Here is a 9,088-nt window from a genome sequence, read left to right as displayed (position 1 = left end):
CTCCCCTGTATACCTCTTTTATATTTGCCAATTTGTCCCTTACAGGGTGCATCTGATGGATCTACAGTATATAAGTCATGAGAAGTCCATCCAGGGGTTGCTCCAAATAGGGCCTCTACCGATTGTGCCCCTCTGGGAGGGGTAACATACAGTTCAATTCCCGTGTAAATGTACATGAGTTTTGTAAAGTAGATTATCCTCCAATCCAATCAAATTTACAGTCGCGACAATGCTAAGTAGTACAGTTACATACGTGATTACATACATATTCATAATGATCAGATGTCAAGCCTAATGCTATAATTTATATAATCTCCAAAAGTTATATTATCTATTGACCTGCACGCACCCATTGTTCTTATTCGCAGTCTTTGCCTGTGTTGAGGAAAGCAGTTCTGTTAGTTCACTCGTTCATTCATTCATGCATTTCTTTGTGTAATTTCAGCTGTGTCCAATGTTTCTATATACCTTTCCTTCTTATGTCTATACAGGCACAGGTGTCTCCACTAATTATAATTTCATATGGCCCATTCCATTTTAGTGCAAACCCTGGTTTGTCAGGCAATGTTTTTACTAGGACGTGACTTCCTGCTGTTGGAATGTCAGGAAGCATTTCAAGCTCTCTCTCCTGATTGTCTTTTACCAATTTACATACATTTGAGTTGGGTGCTTAGTTCCAAAACATATCTCCTGATTTTATCTTTAAATGGACCTACATCAGCCCCACACGTTATGATGCCTTCTGGTAATTGCATCGCCCGTCCTGTCATTAGTTCATAAGGAGTTAATCTGGTTGTCTGGTTTGTGGTAGCTCTTAATCTTATTAGTATAGTGGGCAATACCTCTGTCCACATTTTTCCCAATGTTTGTATGGCTATAGCTCGTGCATTCTTAAGCGTTCTATTTATACGTTCCACCATTCCAGAACTCTGTGGGTGGTAAGGGATGTGAAATTTTTGTTTTATCCTCATTAATTGGCATACTGTTTTTACCATCTTTCCAGTGAAGTGCATCCCTTCATCCGAATCGATTTGTAGGGGGTCTCCCCATCTAGGGATTACCTCTTCTGCCAATATCCTAGCCACTGTGGAAACAGTCCAATTTGTGGTAGGGAACATTTCTACCGACCTGGTGAACTTGTCTATAATAACCAGACAATAAGTTTTGCCGTGGGATTGTGGTAGTGGTCCTGTAAAATCTATTTGCAGATGTTCCCAGGGTCCCTTTGGTCTTGGCTGGTGTCCCATTTTAATTTTTATGGGTCTACCAGGGTTGTGTTGCACGCACATCACGCATCGGTGACAGTGTTGGGCTATATCTCTTCCCATTCCTTTCCACCACCATTCCTTTCCTATACTAGTTATCATGGCCTCTCTACCCACATGTGAGAGTAGTCCATGGTGTAGTTTTAATTGTGTGTTTTGTATGCATTCTGGTGCTATTACCATATCGTCTCGTCTCCAAATGTTATCAGTACCTTTGACTGCTCTCTGTGCTTCCCTTCTCTTTTTTTCCCTCTTTTGAGGTGTCCTCATGTAAGTCCCGAATATCTATTTTGTCCGGTCTGTTCTGTTGTTGCCATTGGCAGCTATTGGCAGCTTGCGAATTGTCTCCTGTCCGAAGGCTAACTGCGCCGCTCTATCTGCAGCTTTGTTCCCTTTGAAATTTAACCAGTCCGGGTTATCTCTTCCTGGTTCTTCCTGGTGCGCTTTAATTTTGATTACTGCAGCTTCTCTAGGTTTCTCGCTAGCTCTCAACAATGCTTCAATTCTTTGCTGGTGTTTAATAGGGGATCTTCCTGCGATTATGAACCCTCTTCTTCCCCTTGCTGTCATGTAGTCATGTATGACTCCGAATGCATAGCAACTATCTGTATAGATGTTCACCGTTTTACCTTCAGATAACTCTATTGCCTGTGTGAGTGCCATGGGTTCTGCCACTTGCGCGGACAGACCTCCGTCAATCCTTCCTGACCTTACTGTCTCTAATTTGTCATTCACTACTGCCCACCCCTGTCCGGGGTGATCCTTCCACATATTTGCATGACCCACCTACATAAAGGGTCTCCACAGCTGTTCAGGGTATATCCTTTATCCTACCCTCTCCTCTGTCCCTATCTATATCCTCAGAATTGTGTGGCTCTCCTACATCTAAAATCCCTTCTGCTGGGTTTTTCCCTGTATCCCTTATTATTATCACAGACTTTCTTGGAGGTAAGAGGACAGCTTCCCACTTTAGCCCTTCTCATGTTTGAGACTGACCTTAGTTTTCCCGTGTTCAACATTTCCACCAAAATGTGTTTGGTGTGAAGGATTATATTTGCCTGTTATGATTACTGGCTTGCTAATCTTTACGGCCCAGGCAGCGCAATCCAAGGCGGCTATGCGCCTTGGTAGTCCAGTGACTACCGACCCTTCTGTCGCCGTGGTCCTGTGTTACTACTGCAGAATAGAACCCTCCCTTATTGCTACAATGGATATGGAAGTCCTTATTAGAATCTGGTAGTCCTAGTCCGGGGGCTGATATCAGTTCTGTTTTCAGTTTGTTGTAAGCCTCTTCCTGCTCAGGTCCCCATTTTAAGGGATCTAAAGCTGGTTTTCCCCCTTTGACTAGTCTTTGTATGGGTTCTGCTAATTTTGTGAACCCTGGGATGAAGCTCCGGCTCCAGTTGAATAATCCTTGCACCTTTCTGACGCCTCTTACGCTGATGGGTCGTGGCATTTGTTTTATCACCTTCTTTCGATCCGTTGGCATTTCTTTAAGTCCTTGGAATATAAAGCGTCCTAAGTATAGGACCTGTGTTTTCCCGATATGTGCCTTTTTTGGGGCTCACTTTTAACCCTGTGGTTTTTAATTCATTCAGTTACAAATATAAGGCTTCTTGATGCCCTGACTTGGATTCTAAAGCTATTAGGATGTTGTCTACATATTGTAGGACCGTACTACCCTCTGGCAGTTCTATACCGTTCATGATGTCACTTTTTACACGATGGAATATAGCGGGGCTGTTGTGGAATCCCTGTGATAAACAAGTGTACTATTTGTCTCCCACTGGAGGGTAAAGGCAAATTTGTCTTGGGATTCGGGATCCAACGGTAAGGACCAGCATCCGCTGGTTGTGTCCAATATTTTGTACTCCTGTGACAGCCCATTTAGGATTGTCGAAAGACTTGCTACAATGGGGTGCAACTTGGGTGTGACTTTATTGAGTCTGGTATAATCTATCATGATCGTATAGCTTCTGTTAGGCTTGCTCACTGGCCATGTTGGGGAATTAGTGGTGCTTGTGGTTTCTCTCAGAATCTTCCTTTCCACTAACACTTTAACTATCTCCACTACAGCTTTCTCTGCCTCTGGTTTTATTGGGTATTGTCAGTGTGGCTTATGTTCCAGTCCCAGCCCCTGTATTGGGCACTTTTTAGTAAAACTGGTATTTAACTGTTTTAACCCACACATGGCTCCAAACCCTCCTGTCTCTTATTCCCAATTTCTGGTGGTGACTGATCACCTTAATGGTTGAGGTGAATTGTGAGTTTCCCTATTCTAGTTTTCCAACCACATCCTGTCTTAGCCAGATTAATTCTCCCTTTCCACAGTCTATCAAAATCTCATTCTTTCATCAGATCATTTCCCATTATTATACCTTTGTTATTTTTGCACATATAAACCCTTATTGGTATATACAGATTATTTATCTCAACTAACATGGTCTCGCTTAGGTAGGTGGATGTGTTTCCTTCTATCACGGTTAGGTAAATCATTTTATTTGTAATCGGTAAGGGTAGGTCGGTGACAGATATGGATGCTCCCCGGTCCACTAGCATCTCACAGTGCCTGTCCCCTATTAGTTCAGACACGAGGAGAATGTGCAAACTCCACACAGACAGTGTCCCAAGCCAGGAATCGAACCCAGGTCCCTGGAGCTGTGAAGCAGCAGTGCTAACCACTGTGCTACGATGCTGCCCACAGTATGTTTAGTTCTTTGTGTCGTAAGTAAGTTTACATTAACACTGCAGTAAAGATCCCCTCGTCACCACAGTCTGGCACCTGTTCAACTGCACTAAGGGAGAATTTGCCATATCCAGTCCACCTAACCAGCATGTTTTTCAGGTCGTGGGAGGAAACCAGAGCATCCGGAGGAAACCCGTGCAGACACAGTGAGAACGTGCAGTTCCACACAGACAATGACCCAAGCCAGGAATTGAACACAGGACCCTGGTGCTGTGAGGTAGCAGTGCTAACTAACTGCTGTGGATAGTCCGCTAAAAGTCAGTGCCTGCTTAATGTCTCTCTCCCCAAGTAACTTTATGTGTGAGGTAGCCATCTTTGTGATTTTTCCCCTACACATGGCAACCCACTTTAAATCTGAACTACCTAGCAGTGATAAAAAGATGGAGCTGGGAAGGAGAGATTGAGAATATACCAAAGGCAACAACAAATCAAAAAGTTAAAGATTTCAACACGGGATGGGGCAAGATATTAGAAAAATGGGAAATGCCGAAGCTGGCCATTCAGTGTTCACACCACAACTTGTACATGATTAATGCAGAAGGTTAGCCATTTTGCTTTTCAATCAACCACTGGATCACTGAAGAGCACATGGCTTTGTTATATTATTTGATCAGCTGCTGCAAAAACATGAGAACACTGGAGTTATCAGTCATTGCCCTTGGTTTCTAGAATAGGACTGTCCATAATGCCAGATGGCATGGTTCACATGAAGGTAAACTCTCAACTGAAGTAGATACATAACATATCTGGTCTTATCAGGTCCTGCCTTCCATTTCAAAAGAATGAAGCATGAATGTTTTGAAATTTTAGAAACATTTTATTTAAAACAAATTATATGAGGAATACAGAAAATATTTAAGTGTACGCTTAGAAAAATATACAAATAACGCAGATGATTTCCTCTAATACCTGTTGCTGGCACAGATGTTGAACCTTTTTAGTGACAAGTGGTCTTGTGTAATTGTGCCTGATTAGTGAATCCTATTTCAGGGCAGCAAGTGATTGATGGGAGGCAACAAGAAAAATACATGGACCTCCAAACATTAAGTGGTGATTTCCCTAAAGCCCCCCCTCACCACAACTCATAGGCACGTCAATTCATGTTGGGGGAAGGACACTGGAGCATCATGTGTGGAAGACGCTTGAAATGTTAAAGTGCTTCAGCACTTGCCTTTTCTGGTGGTTAATTTATACATGTGCAAATCTGAATTTGATAGAAACGCAAATACTGTTAAAACATTCTTGGCAATTGTTGCTACTTTAAAGGGATTTTTTTGGATAAATCTAATGAGTGAGCATATGTAGTCAGTGCTGTCCTAAACCTGAAAAGTGATTGCATTTAATTGAAGAGGTCAATGAATTAGTGTCTGATTTATGCTCTGACTACTAAGGTATGTAGATTTACACAGAAAGGGTATTGCTTATTCTTTTAGTATTGTAGGCTAGCCCACAAAATAATGGCAGTTTTAAGTAATTCAATGCAAGATAAATGAGGGACAAAAAAGCAAGTATTCATAGCTCAGGTGATCTGGTCCCCTCTGCAGCTTTTAAAGATTTTTTTCCAAAAAGGTTTTCACACAGAAATGGTATTGCTTATTTTTTTAGTCTTGTAGGCCAGCCCACAAAATAATGGCAGTTCTAAGTAATTGAATACAAGATAAATGAGGGACAAAAAAGCAGTTATTCATATCTCAGGTGATCTGGTCCCCTCTGCAGCTTTTAAAGATTTTTTTCCCAAAAAGGTTTCTCACACAGAAATGGTTTTGCTTATTCTTTTATTATTGTAGGCCAGCCCACAAAATAATGGCAGTTCTAAGTAATTGAATACAAGATAAATGAGGGACAAAAAAGCAATTATTCATATCTCAGGTGATCTGGTCCCCTCTGCAGCTTTTAAAATTTTTTCCCAAAAAGGTTTCTCATACAGAAATGGTTTTGCTTATTCTTTTAGTATTGTAGGCCAGCCCACAAAATAACGGCAGCTCTAAGTAAGCTACGTGAAAAGTGGCACTCCTTACAGAGTAACCTTATTTGGTCTATGCGTTGATCTGGATAGTGTCAAACATAACCGGGTTTGTGGCTTAACCTGTCTGCAGGAGTACCGGTTTCTCAGAATAAAGTGAAATTTCACAGAAGTGTCCAGAGCATAAAACACACTGGCATTGTCTGGAATCACAAGCTCTGAAAAGCAAAGGAAATGTATAAGGTTAGTTACACATGCATTTTGATAGTGCTGATTGGCTTATTAGAAAACTAGCAGAAACCCCATTCAATTTTCTTGTTTCACTGCTAAATTGTCAGAGGGCCAAGAAAAGGCAGGTAAAAAGACTCTCAATTTCAAAATAATGATTCCTGCATCTTTTTTCCCCCCACAATACACCTAGCTTGAATTAGAATCAATAAACCAGAACAATGTTAAATATTTGCAACCAACTCCAGCTGTGCATCCTTCAACACAATGTTGCTTTCAGAGAATTGGTTGATATTAGTTGCTTTCATTAGGTCCAGGCAATTGTTACTTATTGAGGAATGTAAAGTCAAATTCCTCCAAGTTGGATAGAAAGCAAAATACTGCAGATGCCGTAAATCTGAAATAGAAACACAAAATGCTGGAAAAAACACAGCAAGTTCGGCAGAATCTGTGGAGAAAGGAAAAGAGTCAACGTCAAGTCTGTATCAGTTTAACTCGTTTTTCTCTCTCTACAGATGCTGCCAGGCCTGCTGAGTTTTTCAAGCACTATTTTTATTTCTCCAAGTTGGATCCAGTTGAGTGCAACTGGATACGTTTAATAATAGGAATATTGATGTTCCAAGCTTTTTGGTGAATATAAAGAAAACACCAATCTGCTGCCAAAAGGTGGCTACTTATCGTAAATTGAGATACAATTTTCACCTTCATCTTTTGAGATGATCTGTATGAGCTGATAATCCTCCATCAGTCCTGGTTCAAGGTTGTGCTTGGACATGGCTCTCTGGATAATCACAGGTGTCCTATCTTGATTTGTCACCTAAATAGAAAAAATATTTACTTTTCTTTAGGAATAATAAAAAAAGTGCAAGCCCTTAAAAATGGCTGTTTTCGCTCAGTAGATATATAGTGGCATTGTATTGAATACTGTACAAATTACAGAGAAATAATATCCATCTGTATAACTGTAATGTCTTAGGACTGGTATTGCAAAAACTTGCCTTCAATGCACCAAAATCCATTTGCTATGAGCAGTGAAGGAACATGCTTAAATATCTAAGAGAAACAGAGCCCAGTGTTTCACCACAAGGATTCCTGGGCAACCTTACCTATATTTGTAGTTTAAAGCAAACAAATAAATTTGTCCAAAACAAAATCAATTTAAATGCTCCATCCTTTTCCTCTATACCATTTGCTTACTTTTAACATTTATTGTTCATGGAGCTAAAAGCTCAATACTCAATCTGACACATAATATTAGTTCATGTTTATGTAAAAGTGATTCATAAAAATAATTGTGACATTAAGGAATATTTAGTCTCTGAATGGAGTTCAGAAACTTAATATTCACCTCAAATTTTGAAACACTGGACTTGCGTAGGTATGATGTGGGTATGCCGGCGTTGGACTGGCGTAAACACAGTAAAAAGTCTGACAACACCAGGTTTTAGTCCAACCGATTTATTTGATAATAGACTCACAAGCTTTCGGGTTAGTCCCTTCGTCAGGTGAATGGAGAGTTCTGGCCTCAGACAGAGCATATAAAGCACAGACAGTTTAGAGATTACTGATTAGAATGCGAATCCTTACACTTGAACAGCAGGTTAGGTGTAAGGATTCGCATTCTTATCAGTAATCTCTAAACTGTTTGTGCTTTATATGCTCTGTCTGAGGCCAGAACTCTCCATTCACCTGACGAAGGGACTAACCCGAAAGCTTGTGAGTATTATCAAATAAATCGGTTGGACTAAAACCTGGTGTTGTCAGACTTTTTACTGTGCTTGTGTAGGTAAACAGGATATTGAAGTGACCAAAATGTACTGCAGTTTTTTTTTTAAACAACCTCCTTTTGGTTTTTGTTCAGTCCTATGTTACATCTGGAGCTCATTTCTCCCAGCTCAAGTTTGAGCAGTCCAGTAAATGGCTGATACCATGAGATGAAGTACACTGGCAGATCTGGGTATTTGTTTGAGAGAATTGGGAAGTTTTCCCAATTGAGAGACTGCATGCTTTTCTTCTTTTAAGCTGCAGTCCATGTTTTACAATTCAATTTTTCCAGCCATTCAGAAACAAAGCTCTTCGTAAATATATGGAAGAGCAACAATGTTATAGTACGAGATCCCATCAATTCGCAATTGTCAATATCTGAGAACTACAACCTTTTGTATCTTTAATCGGCATATTCAGTAGAATCATATTTTGGACATATTAAAGATCCTGCCATTCCAGGATGAATTGTAAGACAGTCAAGATACTGTAAGTTAACAAACATGCACTTCTGATTAATGATAAAATCCTCTAGCATAAGAAAGGGATGGTCTGTTGTTCATAAGAATGAATTTCATGCTGTCATTTGGTAGCAGAACTCTTGGGGATGGTCAGTTGCCCAAGGACAAGTCCAGTTACTGGTGCAGACTTTGTTTGCAGTGATCTCACACACCACTCTGATTAACCTGTCAGGATGCATATCAGCGAAGATGTGCTTGGTCTCCCGAGATTGCTCCATATATACCTTAGCTCCATCCCCATGACAAGCTATCAATCTGAGCACTGAAAAAAATTTACTTGTGCCAATTTCAAACATGGCAATGTTATGCTATGAATTCACAAGCTGGATCTCTGCCAGTTGTCATCACATTCACAGCATTGTCAGAGTGTAATCTGGTGAAGACAGATAGAACAGAGAAACATATGTTTCATACATTCCAAGTTTCCTGTTATTCTTGGTGGGATTGGTACCTTATGATAGAAAAGCTTCTGCATACATCTTTGGCATCAGAAAAGCTCTCTCCCATCACGTTATATTCCGAACGCTTGTGTAGAAAATGATTAAACTTGTGTGGATCTTTCTTCAAGGAAATAGATTTTAACTAACCCAGTCTCTGTACA

This window comes from Carcharhinus amblyrhynchos, chromosome 9 (genome assembly GCF_965287045.1).
Source record: "Carcharhinus amblyrhynchos chromosome 9, sCarAmb.v2.hapA, whole genome shotgun sequence".
NCBI lineage: Eukaryota > Metazoa > Chordata > Chondrichthyes > Carcharhiniformes > Carcharhinidae > Carcharhinus > Carcharhinus amblyrhynchos.
Note: the sequence above shows the minus strand (reverse complement) of the source record.